The sequence below is a fragment of the Chiloscyllium punctatum genome, chromosome 32, assembly GCF_047496795.1.
Source record: "Chiloscyllium punctatum isolate Juve2018m chromosome 32, sChiPun1.3, whole genome shotgun sequence".
Classification (NCBI taxonomy): Eukaryota; Metazoa; Chordata; class Chondrichthyes; order Orectolobiformes; family Hemiscylliidae; genus Chiloscyllium; species Chiloscyllium punctatum.
In genome coordinates, this window is record NC_092770.1 from 53,070,628 (window position 1) to 53,090,856 (window position 20,229).

At 43.1% G+C, this 20,229-nt stretch overlaps 1 protein-coding gene across 6 annotated transcripts in view; it reads left to right on the forward strand.

Annotated features, from left to right (window-relative positions):
* The window catches only part of LOC140458181 (uncharacterized), a 70,537-nt gene that overhangs the window by 15,751 nt on the left and 34,557 nt on the right, over nucleotides 1-20,229 (forward strand). For 2 of the 6 annotated variants that reach the window (XM_072552388.1, XM_072552394.1), the window contains exons 2-3: nucleotides 15,709-15,994; nucleotides 19,202-19,270. The exons of 1 other annotated variant lie outside the window; for it this stretch is intronic. The gene's annotated coding sequence lies outside the window, so the exon portion shown is untranslated. Of the gene's footprint in view, nucleotides 1-8,115; nucleotides 8,600-15,708; nucleotides 15,995-19,201; nucleotides 19,271-20,229 lie in introns of all 6 variants that reach the window. 3 more of the 6 variants (XM_072552389.1, XM_072552392.1, XM_072552391.1) reach the window with 3 other exon arrangements.

The following is a 20,229-nucleotide window of genomic DNA, read 5'->3' on the forward strand; positions in this document are numbered from 1 at the left end:
GCCAGTTAAGGTTAACAGCAGAAGGCTTATGAAGGGCTTTTGCCGGAAACGTCGATTTTACTGCTCCTCGGACGTTGCTTGAACTACTGTGCTTTTCCAGCACCACTAATCTAAACGAAGGCCTCATCTCGACTATTGACGCTCTGATTGTAGCGGTCACCAATCAATATGTATGTTGCCTTATCTGGATGCTCCTCCCTGTAAAATCACTCTTAATTCATTAAGAAACTGCTGTTTCAGAGAAGACAGCACTCATGTTTTTGTGCACGTGGGCAGTTGTTCGCTCTCGCGCTCTCTCTCTTCCCCCCCTCTCTTCTTCCCCCGGGCCCAGAATAAAGATGGAGGGGGAAACTGGTTGACACTCCCTCCATTTCACTTCTTGAATTTCAAGTATTTTTGTGATGTTTTCTCATTATTTTAGTGAAGACCTACAAAACAAATAAATAATTGATGTCACATCATTTCCTTGTTTGCCACTGTGCTTTCCCAGATAAACGCAGCAACCGTTAATAAAATGTCTTTCAGAAGACTTTATTATTAGTACCAATAAGATGTCTAGAGAATCATGCAATCAGTCAGAGCAAACGTGGCCTTTGGCAAGGGAGCTAGTGTTTGTCAAAGTTATTCTTTGAGGGTGTACGTATAGGGTGGTAAAAAGAGTCAGTAGATATAGGATGTTTGGATTCTAGAAGGCATTCGAGCATGTACAATATTTAAAAAAAAAAGCTACTGCATATGCTAAGAGCACATTATATAGGAGCTGATGTATTGATGCAAGGGGAGAATTGGCTTACTAAGAACAGTTGAGGTAAATGAGTCAGGCGAGCAGTAACATGTTAAGATGAAAATGTTGCTTAAAATACCCATTTAGATTATTAAAATTCCATTGCTTAGCTGTTTAACATTATGGTAGTTCAGTGGTTAGCATTCTGCCCCACAGCATTGGGACCCTGGGTCCGATTCCACCCTCTGGTCTGACTGTGTAGAGTTTGCATGTTATCCCTGTATCTGCACTGGTTCCCTTGTTGGGTGCTCCGGTTTCCTCCCACAGTTCAAAAATGCTCAGGTTAGGTGCATTGGCCACGCTAATTTGCCCATTGTGTCCAGGGAAGTGCAGGCTAGGTAGGTCAGGCATGGGAAATGCAGGGATGGGGTGAGTCCAGGTGGCATGCTCTTTGGAGGATTGGTGTGGGACTCGATGGGCCAAGTGGCCTGTTTCCACCTGTAAGGTATTTGATCATTAACACTTGTTTAGTAAAAAAAAAGAATTGCTGATCAGTTATTTCAGTTCTTTAGCTTACACTTCATGATGAAAAAGAGCCAATGTGTAGAACTATGGGAACAACTACCACAGCATCTTTAGTATTCTTGATTAGCAATGTCTTTCCAAAAGGAAGTCAGCATTCCGCACACTGTTCTTAATCCGTTTTAACTGTGATATGTTCTTGGTAAGACCAATACTTAACAATTTAACGGTTTACTATTTTAATCCCCAACTAACTCGTGGAGTGTAGTGTGGATTACATTGAGGCTGTTACCAATAAGCATCGATATTCGTGACTTGGATGGAGGGACTGACTGTAGTCAGATTTTGCTGAAAGTGTGAAGATGATTTGGTAAAACCAGTAATGAAGAGGATAAAAAGTTTGCGAAGGAATAAGTGAGTGGAGAAAAAATAGCCATTAAAGTGGGAACTGAGACTCAATTGGAAGAACAACAAAGCAGAATATTAGTTAAATGCTGTGGTATAGAGGGACCTGAGTATCCTTGGAAATAAAATTGGAAAATATTAGTGTGCAGGTACAGCAGGAAATTAAGAAAGGGCTGAAGATTGACCTTGCTTGCAAAGTTGAGGGGGTTTTGCACGGAGTTATTGATGAGACCAGACTGAATCCTGTGCACAGTTTTGGTCACTTTACTTCAAATAGGACATCTGAACTGCTTCCGATGCAGGTAACACTCAGTAACCTGATTCCTGAGAAGGAAGGATTGTATTATGAGGGAAGGACCCATACTCATTGGAATCTAGAAGAATGAGGTGTGATCTGTTGAGACATAGAACATTGAGGGAGTTTAACAGGATAGATGTTCATGTTGGCCAGAGATAAGGAAAGCAATGTCAATTTATCCCAGATCCAGACAGAAATGGTTAGCACTCTGATGTTTGGAATTGTGGTGATCTTCTTGTAAATAAATCATGTACAACTTTAATACAGTGTGGCAATGTCTTCAAAACATATCAACACTGAAGAACAGTACAGAACCAAGTGCAAATGCATAGCCATTTGAGTGGGCTCGGTTCTACACAATGTTATATCCAGCTTTTCAGTATGTGACTGGACTTGCAGGGCATTTCATATTGCAACATGTTTGGGTTTGGGATAGACAGTCTGTACATCTGCTTTCAGTTCCGTACAAGACAAACCATTGTTAAAGTTGTTTACTATGGAATCTTCCAGAAGTGAACTTTTGTAGGAAATGGAAATTAATTCGCTGCAAAAGATGGCCTGAATGTGGATTAAGAATTGCCCATTGACCTGAAAGGACAAAAGGATGCACTGCAGACTAAATGTCATTTATCCATTCTGTGACACCATCCAAAAGAGACTTTGTGATTTGAGTGGGTCATACTGAAACAAAGTTGGTGATTGTGTGATACTACTGCTCCTTTAACAAGGTTATATTGTCCTTGGCTTTTTTCCTGGTGAGGTTCTAAAAGACACTCTGAAAAGTCTGGGTTGGAAAGGTTTTGGGGCCAAATTTTTGATTTTTAGCTAATAGATACTGTCTTAGGAAAAAGGTCTTCCAAGTTTTTAAAAAAATAAAAATACTTGCCCAATGTAAGTGGAGTAGCTGGTTCTCCCAGCTCAGCTTTTCTCTGGTTCGGTTTGGTTTTTAACAGTAGTCTTCTGAAGCTGCTGGACCCAAAGAAGCAAGTCAAAGCTGATCCTCCACCCCCCCCCACCCCCCCTCCCCCTTCCTTCTCTCTCTGGCTTCTCTCCTGTAAGACCCTTGTTTGATTTTAGCCTTTGTGCCAATGGTGTTTACGGGGATTGTTGCACGTATTTGGAGCACCATCATTAAGTTGGGATGATCTGTTGGGTTTGCAGAGAGGCTGTTATTCAGTATTCTGTTCTTTGTGTTTCATTCGTTAAAGAAAACAATTTATTTTACAAGATTAAAACTGTGGTTTGCAGCATGGATAGGAACCTGGGACTTCGATGGATAGAGCAGGGTCAGGAATGGATGTTGCAGGTTCCAGGGTTTAGATCTTTCATTTAAGAATAGGCAAGGCGGTAAAAGAGGGGGAGACGTGGCCTTGTTAGTCAAGGATAGTTTAACGGTGGCTGAGAGAACTTTTGATGAGGACTTGTCTACTGAGGGCTGAGGTTAGAAACAGGAGAGGAGAGGTCACATTACTTGGACTTTTTTTTATATAGGCCTCTGCAGCGTTCCAGGGAGGTGGAAGAGAGGATTAGCAAAATTATTCTGTGTAGGAGTAAAAGGAATAGGATAGTCATTATGGGGGACTTTAACTTCCCCGACATTGACTGGAAATGCTATAACTCCAGTATGTCATATGGATCCGTTTTTGTCCAATGTGTACAGGAGAGTTTCCCGACACAGTATGACGAAGGGCCGTCAAGAGGGGAGGCCACATTGGATTTGGTGCTTGGCAATGAACCAGGCCAGGTGTTTGATTTAGTGGTATGCGAGCACTTTGGAGAGAGTGACCATAATTTAGTTAGGTTTAATTTAGCGATGGAAAAGGATAGGTACGTGCCCCAGGTCAAGAGTTATCGATGGGGCAAGGGCAATTATAATGCAATTAGGCAAGAATTAGGATGCATAGAATGGGGTAGCAAAACACAGGGGATGTAGACAATGGAAATGTGGAGCTGGTTTAAGGAACAGATATTGTTGATAGGTATGTCCCTGTCAGGCAGGGAGGAGGTGATAAGGTGAGGAACAGTGGTTGCAACAGAAATTGCATCTCTTGTTAGGAAGAAGGAGGAGGCTTATGAAGCAAGATGGTTCAGATGAGGCGGTGGAGAGTTACAGATCAGTTAGGAAGGATTTAAAGAGAGAGTTAAGAGCAAAGAGAGGACACGAGCAGTCTTTAGCAAATAGAATAAAGGAGAACTCAAAAGCTTTGTCTAGGTATGTGAGGAATAAAAGGATGACTAGGGTAGGAATAGGGCCAGTCAAAGACAGAAGTGGAAAGTTGTGTGTAGACCCTGTGGAGATCAGAGAGGTGCTAAACGAATATTTCAGGAAAAGGAAAATATTGTTGAGGGGAAGAATGAGGTTGGAGATATTAGACTAGAAAGGATAGAGGTTAGTTACGAACAGGTGTTATCAATTTTAGGAGTGAAAGTAGACAAGTCCCCTGGGCTGGATGGGATTTATCAGAGGATTCTCTGGGAAGCTAGGGAGGAGATAGCAGAGCCTTTGGTTTTGATATTTGAGTTGTCATTGTCGACATTGGTACCAGAGGACTGGAGGATTGCAAATGTGCCCTTGTTCAAGAAGGGCAGTAGAGGTATGGCATTGAGGGTGCGTTGGAGGTTTGGATTAGGAATTGGCTGGGTTGGAAGAAGACAGAGGGTAGTAGTTGATGGTAAAGGTTCATCTTGGAGTGCAGTTACTAACGGTGTTCCGCAAGGATCTGTTTTAGGACCATTGCTGTTTGTCATTTTTATAAATGACCTGGAGGAGGGGCTAGAAGGTTAGGTGAGCAAGTTTGCGGATGATGTGAAAGTCGGTGGAGTTGTTGACAGTGAGGAAGGTTGTGGCAGGTTACAGCAGGATCTAGATAAGTTGCAGAGCTGGGCAGAAAGGTGGCAAATGGAGTTCAATGAAGGTAAGTGTGAAGTGATTCACTTTAGTAAGAGTACCAAGATGGGGTACTGGGCTAATGGTCGGATACTTGGTAGTGTGGATGAGTAGAGGGATCTTGGTGTCCATGTACACAGATCTCTGAAAGTTGCCACCCAGGTAAATAGTGCTGTGAAGAAGGCATATGGCATACTGGCTTTTATTGGTAAAGGAAATGAGTTCCGGAGTCCTGAGGTCATGTTGCAGTTGTATAAGACTCTGGTGCGGCCTCATCTGGAGTATTGTGTGCAGTTTTGGCCGCCATACTATAGGAAGGATGTGGAGGCACTGGAACGGGTGCAGAAGAGGTTTACCAGGATGTTGCCTGGTATGGTAGGAAAATCGTATGAGGAAAGGCTGAGGCACTTGGGGCTGTTTTCATTGGAGAAAAGAAGGTTTAGGGGTGACTTGATAGAGGTGTACAAGTTGATTAGGGGTTTAGATAGGGTTGACCATGAGAACCTTTTTCCCCGAATGGAGTCAGCTATTACGAGGGGGCATAGCTTTAAATTAAGGGGTGGTAGGTATAGGACAGATGTTCGGGGTAGATTCTTTACTCAGCGAGTCGTGAGTTCATGGAATGCCCTGCCAGTACCAGTGGTGGACCCTCCCTCTTTATGGGCATTTAAACATGCATTGGATAGGCATATGGAGGATAGTGGGCTAGTGTAGGTTAGATGGGCTTGGATCGGCACAACATCGAGGACCAAAGGGCCTGTTCTGCGCTGTATTTTTCTATGTTCTAGAGATGACCCAGGTAATTATAGACCAGTGAGCCTTACTTCTGTTGTAGGAAAGGTTTTGGAAAGGATTATAAGGCATAAGATTTATAATCATCTAGCAAGCGACAATTTGATTTCAGTTAGTCAACATGGTTTCATCAAGGGCAGGTCGTGTCTCACAGTGACCAAGCATGTAGATGAGGGTAGGGCAGTTGACGTGGTATACATGGACTTTAGTAAAGCCTTTGATAAGGTTCCACGTGGTAGGCTGTTGGAGAAAATGCAGAGGCATGGAATTGAGGGTGATTTAGCAGTTTGGATTAGAAACTGCTTGCTGAAAGAAGGCAGCGAGTGGTGGTTGATGGAAAATATTCAGCCTGGAGTCTGGTTACTAGTGGTGTGCCACAAGGATCTGTTTTGGGACCACTGCTGTTTGTCATTTTTATAAATGACATAGACACAGGCATGGGCGGATGGATCAGTAAATTTGCAGACGACACTAAAGTCAGTGGAGTAGTGGACAGTGTGGAAGAATGTTGCAGGTTGCAGGGGGACTTTGATAAGCTGCAGAATTGGGCTGAGTTGGCAAATGGAGTTCAATGCAGCTAAATGTGAGGTGATTCACTTTGGGAAGAATAACAGGAAGGCAGAGCACTGGATCGATGGAAAGATTCTTGGTAGTGTGGATGTGCAGAGGGATTTTGGAGCCCATGTACACAGATCCCTGAAAGTTGCCACCCAGATGGATAGTGCTGTGAAGAAGGCATACGGTGTGTTAGGTTTCATTGGGAGAGGGATTGAGTTCTGGAGCCACAATATCATGCTGCAACTATACAAAACGCTGGTGTGGCCACATTTGGAATATTGTGTTCAGTTCTGGTCCCCATATTTCGGGAAGGATGTGGAAGCATTGGAAAAGGTGCAGAGGAGATTTACCAGGATGTTGCCTGGTCTGGAGGGAAGGTCTTATGAGGAAAGGCTGAGAGACTTGAACCTGTTCCCATTGGCAAGAAGAGGGGATTTGATAGAGACATACAAGATGATCAGAGGATTAGATAGGCTAGACAGTGAAAGACTTTTTTTCCTTGGATAATGTCATCAGTGTGTACAAGGGGGCATAACTACAAATTTGAGGGGTGATCGATTTAAGACAGATGTCAGAGACAGGTTCTTTACGCTGAGTGGTAAGGGCGTGGAATGCCCTACCTGCCAATGTAGTCAATCAACTTGGCCACATTAGGGAAATTTAAACAATCCTTAGATACGCACATGGATAATTTTGGGGTAGTGTAGGGGGATGAGCTGAGAATAGTTTACAGGTTGGCGCAACATCGAAGGCCAAAGGGACTGTTCTGTACTGTATATTGTTCTATGTTTGACCAACTGCATCCTTCCTGGAATATCCATGTTAAACTTGCTTAAAACAATAAGCAAAGCTAGGATCTGGGTTACTTTTTTGAAATGTTTTAAGGGGGTCTGGCCTGACCCATAACAATTGTATCATCCCACATTTCAGGGCAAATGTCTTAAAACAATCCTGTCAATGTTTTGAGCATAAGCTCTTCATCAGGAATGTGGTCCTGCTCCTCTGATGCTGCCTGACTGGCTGTGCTTCTCCAACATCGCACTTTTTGACTCTGATCTCCAGCATCTGCAGTCCTCCTTTGCTCCCTGCTGAAATTAGAAAAGAACTGCTTTGAAAGCCTGTAATCTGAAACTCAATGTAAATATAGTTTACAGCGAGACTGATGCAAGTGTAGTTTGCCTGTGAGCAGAAGGGAGTGTACAAATGGGAATTCAACTGGCTGCCGATTTGGCCAGTGGCTTGTGACTTTTGACTGACTAAGGCCTTCTGCCTGCCAGCAATTATACAATTAGTATCTCAACAGCTTGATGCTGCAAACAAGTGAAAGCCTCCAGAGAATGAACACCGAGAAGTAGCTTTCTGACCAGCGCGAGAATCATCTCAGCAACCCTGTGAATAGTAACCACTGATCTGCTTCCCCAGTCTTTTTCTCCATCCATCACACTCATATTTCCTTTCCTATATGCGTGTGTTTTGTAGTTATATACTGATGATTAATAATTGTTTACCAATAGTTAAGTCTGATTACATTACATTTTTTTTTAACATTACATTACATTACATTACAGTGTGGAAACAGGCCCTTCGGCCCAACAAGTCCACACCGACCCGCCGAAGCGCAACCCACCCATACCCCTACATTTACCCCTTACCTAACTCTATGGGCAATTTAGCATGGCCAATTCACCTGACCTGCACATCTTTGGACTGTGGGAGGAAACTGGAGCACCCAGAGGAAACCCACGCAGACACGGGGAGAATGTGCAAACTCCACACAGTCAGTCGCCTGAGGCAGGAATTGAACCCGGGTCTCTGGCGCTGTGAGGCAGCAGTGCTAACCACTGTGCCACCGTGCCGCCCAAATTAAAATTACTTACAATTAAATGATAACTTGTTAGGAAATAAACCTGGTCTCTGTTTTTTCAACAGGAGTCCATAAGACCGAAACTGGAGAACTCTATATATATTAAAATCTTCAACTTTTGTGATGACTTCAGAGATGTCACACCTCAATGTGCTAACACATTATCTGTTCAGAGAAGGCATGGCATATTCATAACTTTGAACATGGAGTGTGTTCCCATAAGTCTTTTCATTTAAAGTAGACACTGAGCTGTTGAGATGGCTGCCACATGGTCAGATGACTTTTGCAACTTCAACGCAGTTAAAGTTTGCAGAAATTTTTGAATTGAATTACACTGGGTGGCCTTCACCTTGAATGGATATACCCAGCAACGTGTGCCCCCCCCCCTTGTGGGTGATTAGTTTGAAGTCCAGACCATTCTGCTTATGTAGTCCCCATTTCTGTCATGAGACCAAAGCTGGCTGAAGATGATGGCTTTTGATCTGAACACTTCAAGGATGGTAGCATTCTGCAAGACACTGCTGAAGGTTGCAGTACAAGAGCAACAAGGTAGTTTTTTGCCTATGTATAACCTATTCATTTTCAAAGTATGTCTAACATCCTCCCTGTCACATTCCACAAGCTTACAAGTTCATCTATAAAGAATTTGAACCTCCTGGTAGAAAAGCCTCAGGTGCCTAATTTCATGACCTAGTGAGCATTCAGTTCTATAGAGAATTCCCTCCGTCCTGATGCCTGACTTCAGCTATCTGTACTCCACAAAATTGCAAGTTGATGACTGGAGAATTCATTCTTGAGAGATCGAATCTGACAGACTGGGCTTGTTTTCAGGGAAATAGAATTTTTTTTTGTCTATGTTGAAACTTTAAAACTTTGCCTCAGAAGGAGTTGGAGGTGTCGTCTTTGAATGTTTTTGAGACACTGGGAGTAGTTTCTTGTTAGCCAGGGTCTTCAGAGGTAGATGAGAATGTGAAACTTGGAACACAATTTTATTATATAGTAAAGCAGTCGTGTGTATCTTAGAATCATAGAGCTGTACAGCATAGAAACAGACCCTTTGTTCCAACTCTTCTATGCCAACCAGATAATCCAAATTAATTTAGTCCTATTTGTCAGCACTTGTCCCATATCCCTCCAAACCCTTCCTACTAGACTTATCCAAATGCCTCTTAAATGTTGTATTTGTACCAGCCTCCACCACTTCCACTGGCAGTGCATTCCATACACTCACCACCCTCTATGTGAAGAAGTTGTCCCTTGGCGCTCTTTTTTTAAATCTTTCCCCTCTCACATGAAACCTATACCCTCTAGTTCTGGACTCCGCTACCCCAGGGAAAAGGTCTTGTGTACTTAAAATCATGAGAGGCATGAATTGGTTATTAACCTCTATAAGGTCACCTCTCAGCCTCCAACACTCCAGGAGCAATAGCCCCAGCCTATTTAACCTCTCCCTCTAGCTCAAACACATGCTATCTAATGCTTTCATATTTTGGTAGTGTAGTGTCCATTTACTCTTTTTCTCTCTTTGAAAGCATAATTTTAGACTATTCAACTTACCGTTTGAGCTTTTTGTTTTATCTGAGCACTTTCCTACTATTCTTGCTGCCTTTGTTCATGTGAATATTGTGCACCTTGCTGTCAGCAAGTCTCTAATTGGGCCTCTGGTCTCCATAGTAACCAAGTCAGTCGAGCTTATGTTGATGCAGAATTTGAAGTAAATCACATACGTCTGTGTTGCAGTTTAAAGAGGCAGAGGAAAAACAATCCTACAATAAGAGGAAGTGGTGGTGGCTGGTACAATTACAGCATTGAAAGGCATCTGGATGGGCATATGAATAGGAACCGTTTGGAGGGGTATGGGCTGGGTGCTGGCAAATGGGACTAGATTAGGTTGTGGGATATCTGGTCGGTGTGGGCAAGTTTGACCGAAGGGTCTGTTTCTATACTGTACAACTCTGTGACTCTAAAGCCTTCAATTCATGAAAATCCTTGAGCAGATTCACATATGGTTCAGCTGCAGAGATGCATAAGTGTCTTATAATCACCGAGGGAGTTGGAGTATTTGCATGCATGTTGTGTTCTGTAGCTCTGGATAGCGATGACAGAGGCTCAAATGAACATTCCAGCATATGACTGATGAGGAATCTGAGTCAAACTATTGTTGTGATGTGGAAGGATTTGCAAGTTCAAGCTTGACCTATTTTGTTGAGGTTTGAGCACTCCTTCCTTGGCCATCAGATCTTGGAAGTTGGGATCACTTTTGCAAGACCTCAACCCAGAAGTGTTAATCCTTTTATTTTAACTCCTGATTCTGATATCTACCGACCTATCTTGCCCGTTCTTTCCAGTGTTGCTGGTCCCAACATGGATCACGGTGACTGGATCCCATCCATCTACAAGATCAAATCCGTTTGTGATGTTTTCTCACTTGGCATCAAATAGACACTGTGGTGGGGGAGGGGTGTCAGCTGCTGAAACTGGTGGGAGAGGGGGAGGAGTGCCAGCCACAGGCACGCTGTGATGGGAAAGGGGGAGGTGCAGATGCCAGCTGCCAACACTGTGTGGTGAGATGGGGGAGGGGGTGCCAGCTGCCACCTCGCTGACGGGGAGTGGCCCGCTAGCTACTGCTGTGCTGTGGGAGGAAGGGGAGGAGTGCCAGCTGCTGACATGCTGCGGGGGGTACTCAGACTGCTAACACACAGGGGAAAGCAGCTTGTGAACTGAGAATAGCCAGAGTCCAGGTACTGGCCTGAGCTTGTCAGAACCAGTTGGCACCACCGAAGTTCTGCAAGCAGTAAGAAAGATGAGGTAATGCAACCTAAGCCTGTGGTCCAGAGCTGTTAGGTAAAGGCATACGATGGCGGATGGGCCTGAGCCAGTGGGAAGGAGATTGCACGACATGAGAGGAAAGAGAGGACCCTTGGGGTGTGCAGCCAGCGAAACTCCGGGGACCAACCATCACAGAAGCAGAGCCTCCGTCAAGGACGTGATGACGTGGATAGAGAGTGCAGGACCTGGTCAGCATCAGCCCTTGTGAGCAGCAGTTATCCTGATTGGGTATTAGTTTTTATATACTGAGATTATTTGGGGGTGGGGAGGGAAGGTGTTCAAGGGCCCTACTGGGTGTACAAATAGGTTCTAGCTTAGTTTGTGGTAAAGTATATAATCTCTAGCTGTGGTGGTGGAAGTTGATACAATTACAGCATTGAAAAGGCATCTGGATGGGTGTATGATTTGGAAGAAGTTGGAGTGATATAGGCCACATGCTGGCAAATGGGACTACATTAAGAGAATATCTGGTCATCGTGAATGAGTTGGACCAAGGGTCTGTTTCCATGCTATAGATCTCTCTGACTAACTTCAGCCATTGCAGGAATTTATCGTGGACATAGTGGTGATTTGTAAACTTTGCACTGTTGTCCTGTGTAGGTGTGGCAATAAAGCTAATTCTCATTCCAGTTGTAACAGTTAGCATGTGTTTTCCTTTTTCCACTTCACCTTTTACATAATTTTGTTTCAAGGTTCTGTCCTGGCTCTTCAGAGAGTCAGATGTACAGCACAGAAACAGACCCTTCGGTCCATGAAGATCATCATGGACCTTGTTTGTACCTATTTCTGCAGGTCGGCGTTCTTGAATCCTATTAGGGTCTCCTTGACACTGTACAGAACAGTATTGATTGCTGCCTTTTGTGGTAAACCTGTACACACAAGGTGTGACCGAAGTCTGGAGCAAACTGTCCAGTCGCAGCCCACTTTTTCTGACAAACCTCGTCAGTACAGCACCTCTGAAATAAAATACTTGACACATGCTCACTTCACTGCTGGGTCAAAATCCTGGATGTCGTTTTTTCCAAACCGCACTAGAGCTATGTCTATGCCAAATAGACTTATGGTTCAAGAACAAGGTGCACCACCACCTCCTGGACAATTGGGGATTGCCAATAAATGCTGGCTGCAACAGTGTTGCCCATGTCCTGTGAACGGATAGTGAATCCAAACACTTGCGTGCAGATGTCAAAGTATTAGTGCGCAAAACACATTATTCCATTAGTTTAACTGCTGTCTTTCCCTTGCAGCTTCATCGCCATCCTCTCTGAGCACTTGTGCAGCTTCTCTCTTGCTCGCGTTCTAGTATCTACAAATTGGTTAGCTTTGTTGTAAACAGTCGTTGTGCTGTGCAAGTTAAAACCAACCAAAGATCTGTGAATGCTGGAAACCTGGAACGTAAACAAATTGCTGGAGAAACTCAATGGGCCTGGCAGCATCTGTGGAGAGAAATCAGTTAGCATTTTGGGTCCAGTAATCCTCCTCCAAAACTCATTGTGCTTTGAAGTCTTAGTATAGCAATTTCCTTTTCATTACAGTGACTGCCTACTAAACCTACTAATTCTAAACTTCCAACCAATCTTTCAGTGTGGCATGTCTATTACCAGGTCTTGAGTGTGCTTCTGTAAATTACACTGTAAATTCTTTTCCTCTGGAGAATCTGTTTAGTGCTTTTAAATGAGGACATAACTAATTTTGCTGTCCTTGCATTATATATACTTCCAGCCCTGCTTGTCTCCAATGTCTTGTGGCTCAGTTGGCAGAGCCCATGCATCAGCTGCCCTTGTTTTTCCAGGTGGTAGATGTTGTGGGTTTCAGAAATGCAGCTTTGAAGGATCCTTGGTGATATGTTGCCACGCATCTTTGTAGATTGTCACAATAGCCACAGCATGTACCAAGAGAATTAATGTTCAAGGTACTGAGTGGACTGCCAATATTCCGTATGTTGTTGGATGACTTGTACGTTATGAGTCCTATCCTGGAAAGTAAAGTATTCCCTCTCCTGATTTGCATCTTGAAGATGGTGAAAAGGAGGTGTCTTACTCACTGCTGAATTCCTAACCTCTGACCTGCTTTATTCTAGCTGCAATATTTACATGGCTGGAATGCAGTTTCTAGTCTATGGTAATATCCAGGATCTTGGTGAGGTGATTGGTTTATTATTATCACATGTACAGAGATAGTGAAAAGTATTGTATTGCATGCTTTCCAGTCAAATCATATCTTGCATGCATCATGGTAGCTGAACAGGATGTAGAATATAGTGTTACAGCTACAGAGAAGGTATAGTGAAAGATCAATTCTAATATAAGAGATTGGTTCATAAGTCAGATAACAGCAGAGAGATGCTGTTCTTGAACATGTTTTCAAACTTTTGTATCTTCTCGATAGAGGGTGGAAGGACTGGGATGGGCGAGGACTTTGTTTATATCAGCTGTTTTACTGAGTCAGTGGGAAGTGTAGACTGAGTCAGTCGATAGAAGGTTGGTTTTTTGGGGTAGACTGAGCTGTGTTTACGACTTGCTGTAACGTTTTTGTAGTCTTGGGCAGAACAGTGTCAAATGATGCTTTCTGTGGTGCATCTATAAAAATTAGTAAGAGTCATTGTGGACATGCTGAATTTTCTTTGCTTTCTGAGGAAGTACAGACATTAGTGTGCTTTTATATATGTAGCCTCGACGTGGATGGACCAGGACAGATTGGTGATAGTTAATCCTGGGAACTTGAAGCTCTTGCCCATCTCCACCTCTGTCCGCCATTGTCTGCAGGCAGCTGAGTGGAGGATACGTGTTTGTCTGTATCAATTACCTACTGCTTTGTTTTGCCGACATTGAGGGGGAGATGGTTGTCTTTATAGCATGCCGTTAAATTGTCTATCTCTTTGCTGTATCCTGTCTCATCATTCTTTATCACTACAGTGGTGTCACAGCCAATTTGTAAATGGAATAAGAGCAGAATTTGGCCCCCAGTTTAGTGTATGTGGAGTATAACAAGGGGCTGCATGGACATTGGTGTTAAGGATTATTGTGGAGGTGGTGTAATTGCCTGTACTTGCTGACTGCAGTCAGTGGGTCAGGAAGTTGAGAATTCAGTTGAGACGGAAGCAGAGTCCTAGATCAGAGTTTGGAGAGAAGTTTTGTTGGAATTATGGTGTTGAAGGCGGAGCTAAAGTAAATAGGAGTTGTTGTCCAGATGTTCCAGGGATAAGTGTCGAGCCAGGGAGATAGTGTCTGCCCTGTGCCCATTGCGATGGTAGGTGAATTGTTGTGGATGAAGGCAATCCTGGAGGCTGGAATCGACATGTGCCATTACTAACCTCTTGAAGTGAATGTCAGAGTCACTGGGTGGTGGTCATTAAGGTATGTTGCCTGCAGTTTCTGAGACACTGGGATGGGAGTGGTCATCTTGAACCAGGTGGGAGCCTCCAATTTGAGTAAGGAGTGGTAAAAGATGTCTGCAGGTACTCAACAGTTGGTCCCCGCAGGTTCTCAGTGCATGACTGGAGCCTCCAGCCAGGCCGGTCACTTTGTGTGTTCACCCTGAAGAAGGCCAAATGGACATCTGCAGCGATGCCAGTGGGTACAGGTGCACCTGAGGCTGTCAAGCCAGGTGATCATTTCACTGACTATCTGCTGAAAACGGGTATAACCTGCATTGAGCTCACTTGGGAGGGTTGCATTATTGCCAGCGGTTCTTCTACTCTTTTGTAGCCCATTATGTCGTGTAAGCCTTGCTGTAGTTGCTGTGTATATATGTGGTTAGTCTGGGGACAGTCTAGTCTGGTACTGTCTCTTGGCATCCCTGATGGCTTTGCAAAGATTGTACCTAGATTTCCTGCATAGGTCATGGTTACTCAACTTGAACGCCTGGGGAGTGGATTTCCCAGCTTATCTGTGGTTTTCACATGGGGAACACTCAGGTTAACTTTGGCACAGTCCTTTACATACATGTGCCGATGAAGCCTGTGGCATACTCGTTTAGCTTGGCCACCGAGTTCTTAAATATGGACGAGCCCACCCACTCCAAGCAGTCAAGTAGGAGCTTGTCTGTGACCTCAGACCAGCATTGTATGACTATTCTGTACCCAATCGTCACTCTTCAATTTCTGCTTGAGTCAAGGGGAGCACAGCCTTATGGTCTGATTTACCAAAATGCGGCTGGGGAAGGGAGCAGCAGGCATCTTTGATTCTCCAGAGACTCACTGTTACCTAGTATGGTGACGAAACGTCTGAAAACTAACCTTCCAGCTCAGCGACTAAATCTGCAACCCCTGAGGCATCTTTTGGTTGTTCGAGCCTCTGACGGGACAGGATAAGTGTTATCTTTTTGGTAACACTCTTGATGGTTCTGGTTGAAGTCACTGGCTACAATGCACAAGGCCCCAGCATATTCTATTTCAAGACTGTGTCCATCACACGAAGAGCACTCTTCACTTCCCTATGGGGTAGAATCTATCAGACTATAGAGATGGCACTTCACCATTTGGTATTCTAGGTCTGGGGAGCAGTAACTTGCCTGAGCATCATGAGGTGGTGATTAGGAGGCAGACCCCTTTGCCTTGCCTGAGGACATCGTGCAGTCAGTCTCTCAGATTGAGAAGCCCTCATATTGTACGGCACAGTCAGGTGAAGCAGAGGTGAGCCAAGTCTCTGTAAAATGGAATGCACAGCAGTCTCTCAATTCCCTTCGTTGGGTGAGTCCAGCCTCAAGTTCAGGTCGTGGCAATGGCAAGATTCTCTTGATGGAGATGGCTATTTGCTGCTTGTGTACCGTAAATATTGCTTGCCAATTATCAAACCTGAGCCTGAATGTTGTCCATACTTTTGTTGCAGATGGGCATGACTGTGACTGTATCTAAGGAGTTGAGTGGTGCCGAACAGTACTCATCCATGTGCATTTTCACCTCTCTGCCTTCTGATGGAGCGAAGGTCCTTGAAGCAGCTGAAGACGGTTTGTCCAAGGGCACCAGGACAACCTCTGAATCAGGTTGCTTGGGTTCAAGTTCCCACCTGCCCAAAGGTGTACAATAATATCTCTGGCTCCTGGTCAAAGAAATAGCTAAAAAACTTGTATCTTGAATTCCTTCTCTCATGCCCTGGGACTGAGATGATTGACCTTGTGAGTATAACCATCTTCCGTTATACTAGGTATCATTCCAACCAATGGAGAGTTCTCCCTGATTCCCATTGACTTGTTTTAGGGATCTTTGGAAAACGTTGTCACGACCAGTCCTGAAGTGAGGTTTCTTTATTAAGGTTCTGATGCGGTACCCAAAATCTGTAACCTCCTAGATAAAGAGGGGTGAACAAGTTGCCTTTCTTTATTCACCCAATCATCTATAGAGTCATAGAGATGTACAGCATGGAAACAGACCCTTCAATCCAACCCATCCGTGCTGACCAGATATCCCAACCCAATCTAGTCCTACCTGTCAGCACCCAGCCCATATCCCTCCACACCCTACCTATTCATATACCTGTCCAAATGCAATGAACGCAGTGTGACATACTGCTCCTTTAACAAGGTTAGGTTGTGCCTTTTTTTTTGTGTAGAGGTGTTGTAAATGCATAGATTTCGATGTCTGGTTTGTATAGGTTTTAGGGCCAGTTTGATTATTGATAAACGTTTTTCCTGAGGCAGTATCTGTTAAGTTTTAAAAAAAAAATGCTTGTACAATGAAAGGAGAGTGGCCAGTTCTCCCAGCTCAGCTTTACTCTGGTTTGGTTTTGGCAAGTAGTCAGATTATTTGAGGCTACAGGTCAACGAAATAGCTCCATGCTGATCCTCCCTCTTTGACATCCCTCTTGTAAGAGCCTGGGTCTGTGATCTTTACCTTTCTCGCTAAGGGGGTGTTTATGTGGATGTTGCAAGCATTTGGAACAGTATCATTAAGTTACGAGAGTCAGTTTGGTTTTCAAATAGGTATGTTATTTGAAATTAATTTTTCTTTTGTTCATGTTTAAATAAATTCTGTTTTGTTTAAAACTGAGTGGTTGGGCCAGCTGTATCACTCCTGGAATATCCACTCTACACCTGCTGAAAACAATGAGCAAAGTTAGGATCTGGGCTACCTTCTTGAAATGTTTTGAGGAGTCTGGCCTGGTCCGTAACACATCTTAATGCAGAAAGTAACCCATTCTACTGTAGATATTTCTCTCCCTGTCCAAATTAATTTGCTTTAAAAGGAACCAGTTTAACCAGGCTTTTTTAATGCTGAATTTATTTGCTAAAGAAGAAATTAGCTCAGTCTTGAAGACATTGAAGAAGAGCAGGTAATGGAACACTGGCTGTGACAGTGGATGGGACTGGTAGCTACTGATGGTAGTAGTTCAGATGCCAATACCTGAGATTACGAAACAGTGCATCATGGAGGCCATTGAAGTAACCTGGCTAGTTTTGTTTTATTTATCCCTTCAATGAGTTTGCTTGTTTTGTATTTTGTTTGAATTTGGGGCTGAGCTCAACTGTTTTGGATTTAAAGCTTAATTGGTTTACCTTGTTTCATTTTTCCTAAATTAGTGTATTTAATAAACACTCAAGTCATTTGTTTGAGGTACAAACTGATGTCTGGCATTAATTTTTTTTATATAAAATCCTGGATTGGTGTTCAAATGTCTGGTCAGGAGCCATTGGAGGAGTAGTTGGGAATCTTCAGTGGTTTACTTTTACTGTGTTGTGAATGCACAGGGAGAAAGACTAATTTGGCGCAGCTGTTTGTCTGTCTCCTGGTTTCTGTTGCCAATGCTTGGCTGGCTGGCACTCTGAGTGCGCCTTTTTTTCCTTTTTACTTGTGGTGCAAGGGTGTGTATTGGCTGTGGTCTTCACACTGGGGGTGTCTGGTTGAAGTTTGCTTGTCTTTTGTATTAGCCTGGGAGGGTGAAACACAAACACGCCTGCTGGAAATGGCCTTCTGCTGAGGTGGTCTTTAGATTGTTAGCCTTTCCTCAGTTCTTTTTTTATTTTCCATGGTTGCTTTCTTTTGCTGCCTGAAATTTCCTGGTCTCTGTCCAGGTGTGATGTTGCAGGATTCCTTTCCAGCTACTGAATTTGCACCTTGGCTGTATCGGTCTACCCTTGCAGAAAACGCATGTTGACACGAAGTCTGGTATGTCCAGAGATAGTGAATAATGATTCATGCTGAAGACAGCTGCCCTGATGTAGAGGGTGGTCACTCACTGTCATTTCCTCCAGAGTTCATTTCCAAAACGAATGTGCAATCAGGTTAGGAGCAGAGTGACCTTAACAGAACTCCACCCGTTCGTTGATGGGTAGGTTATACTTGTCTATGTTCAGGCTCCTTCTTTCACCCTTTATTGACTTGCGATTTGACCATTTAATTTTTATTTTTTTAAAAAATGAGCGTGGGTAGTGTGAAAAACTGAGTTCCTTTTCGAATATAAAATGTGGTTTAAAAAGTACATGTTTAAACTCTTAACATTGTAAATGGCTAACCATTTAAACATGGACAGGTCACTTACTAAAATAATATACTGGCACATTCTTTCAGCTCTGCTCATCAAGGGTGAAAAAGAGCAATTGGTCAATCTACAATAACAGTCGCAAAATCTTGGATAATATCCTCCAGTGTTAATCTTACCTTTACAAAAAGAAATGATCTTTCTGTAGTTTTTTTATAATCTGTTTTAAATAAGGCCAGTGCTTTATCAGTTTACTGTTCACTAATTTGGATCCATAATGCCCAGCAGAATACCTTGAACATATTTGAATGGGTCATATCTGACTTCGCTCAATGCTTGAAGATTACGAATGAGGGGCAGTGTATGTTGCCATGGAGGCAATTAAAACTGGATAGTTCTCTCCTCTATCACGATTGAACGCGAGTGACTGATTTAATTCTATGCACTGAATTTATATGGGCATTCTTCACTGTGTTTACCTGCCTTTGTCGGGAGAGATTTGCCTGAGTTTCAGTTCGGTGTGATTTTTGTTTTTGGTCACCTTTTTGTAAATTGCTTGGCGTAGTGCTGTTTTAAACAGGCCTGTAAGCCAAAAGAATAGAATTTACACCACAGTGTGTTGCTGTGTCCTTCCTGCAATCCATTGGCTGATCTAAGGAGCTTACAACACAGTTTTTTGGCAGGCTATCAATGGATAGTCCCACTTTTACTGAATTCACTTCCCCACCCATGTCACAGTTTTTTGTTTCTTGGTTTGATGTTAGTAATTTTGGATTGGAGAATGGATATGGTGGAAGAGGAAGCTGAATTGCTAAACCATGTTTCTTTGAGGGTTCAATGTTATTTATGGTGTTTGGATCCAATGGCGTATGCCTGTTTATTTTAAGCTTTTTGTTCTTTTTTTTAGCGTCAGACATGTCATTTGCTGAGAAACAGTTGGAATAACTTGAGGAATTATCGTGTTACATCGTGTAAGGCAAGTCATTGTGAATTTATTCATCCCATCTTTAGAGAGAACAGAGCAAACTGGCATGTAAAATTTAACAATGAAAGGAGAGTTACTTATCAATAATGGACAGGATTGGGGAAGAACACTCTGTTCTGGCTTGTAATCCTAAACTTTTAGTTCTGGAGGCTGGTCCCGATGGAGTGGAATGCAGGTTTCTGGCATTTGGCTCTTGTATCACTGTGGCCGCAGACTATAACGGTGAACTTTGACCAGCTAATTTACAGGCAGACGGGCTGAATTCCAAGGCACAGAGGTTTCTCACAGTCACTGACTAAAATGCAGTAGCATTATAGCATCAAACTGCATTCTTGGTTAGGTGGGAGGAGAAATGAAAGTTGCTCCATTTCTGAAACCAGTCAGGCAACTTCAAATATGGTTCGTTTGAGGCAGTTTTGGAGCTGCTTTACGTTCCATGTCTAAGGCTTCAGTGTAATATGTTTCAAAACAAAATGTTATTGAGGCAGGCAATTTATAATTTGAGATGGTGTATAAGTTGACTATTGTTTAATATGCATATCTTGAATGACTTGGTTGATGCTTTTTAAACAAAATTTTGCACGTGAAATGGATTTATACATCCGATTTAAGGCATTACCAGAAATCCCTCGGTTGGTCTTAATTCTGAAATTAGTCAAATACAAGTACTGCACTGTATTCTGATTTATTCGAACCAAGTGTACCCTTCAGAAGGCTGTAGGTATAAGATAGCACTACCACTGTCTGATCTGCATGCACAGCTTAGGTATTTTCATATACTGATTTTAATTCAATTTAACATGCAATATCAGGGACACTCAATTTATATATCACTTTGACTTTGATTACATGGCATGTTTAGAGAGCTGTTTCATCTGTATACATGTTAAATGAATGGACTGCATGATTTAGATTAGATTCCCTACAGTATGGAAACAGGCCCTTCAGCC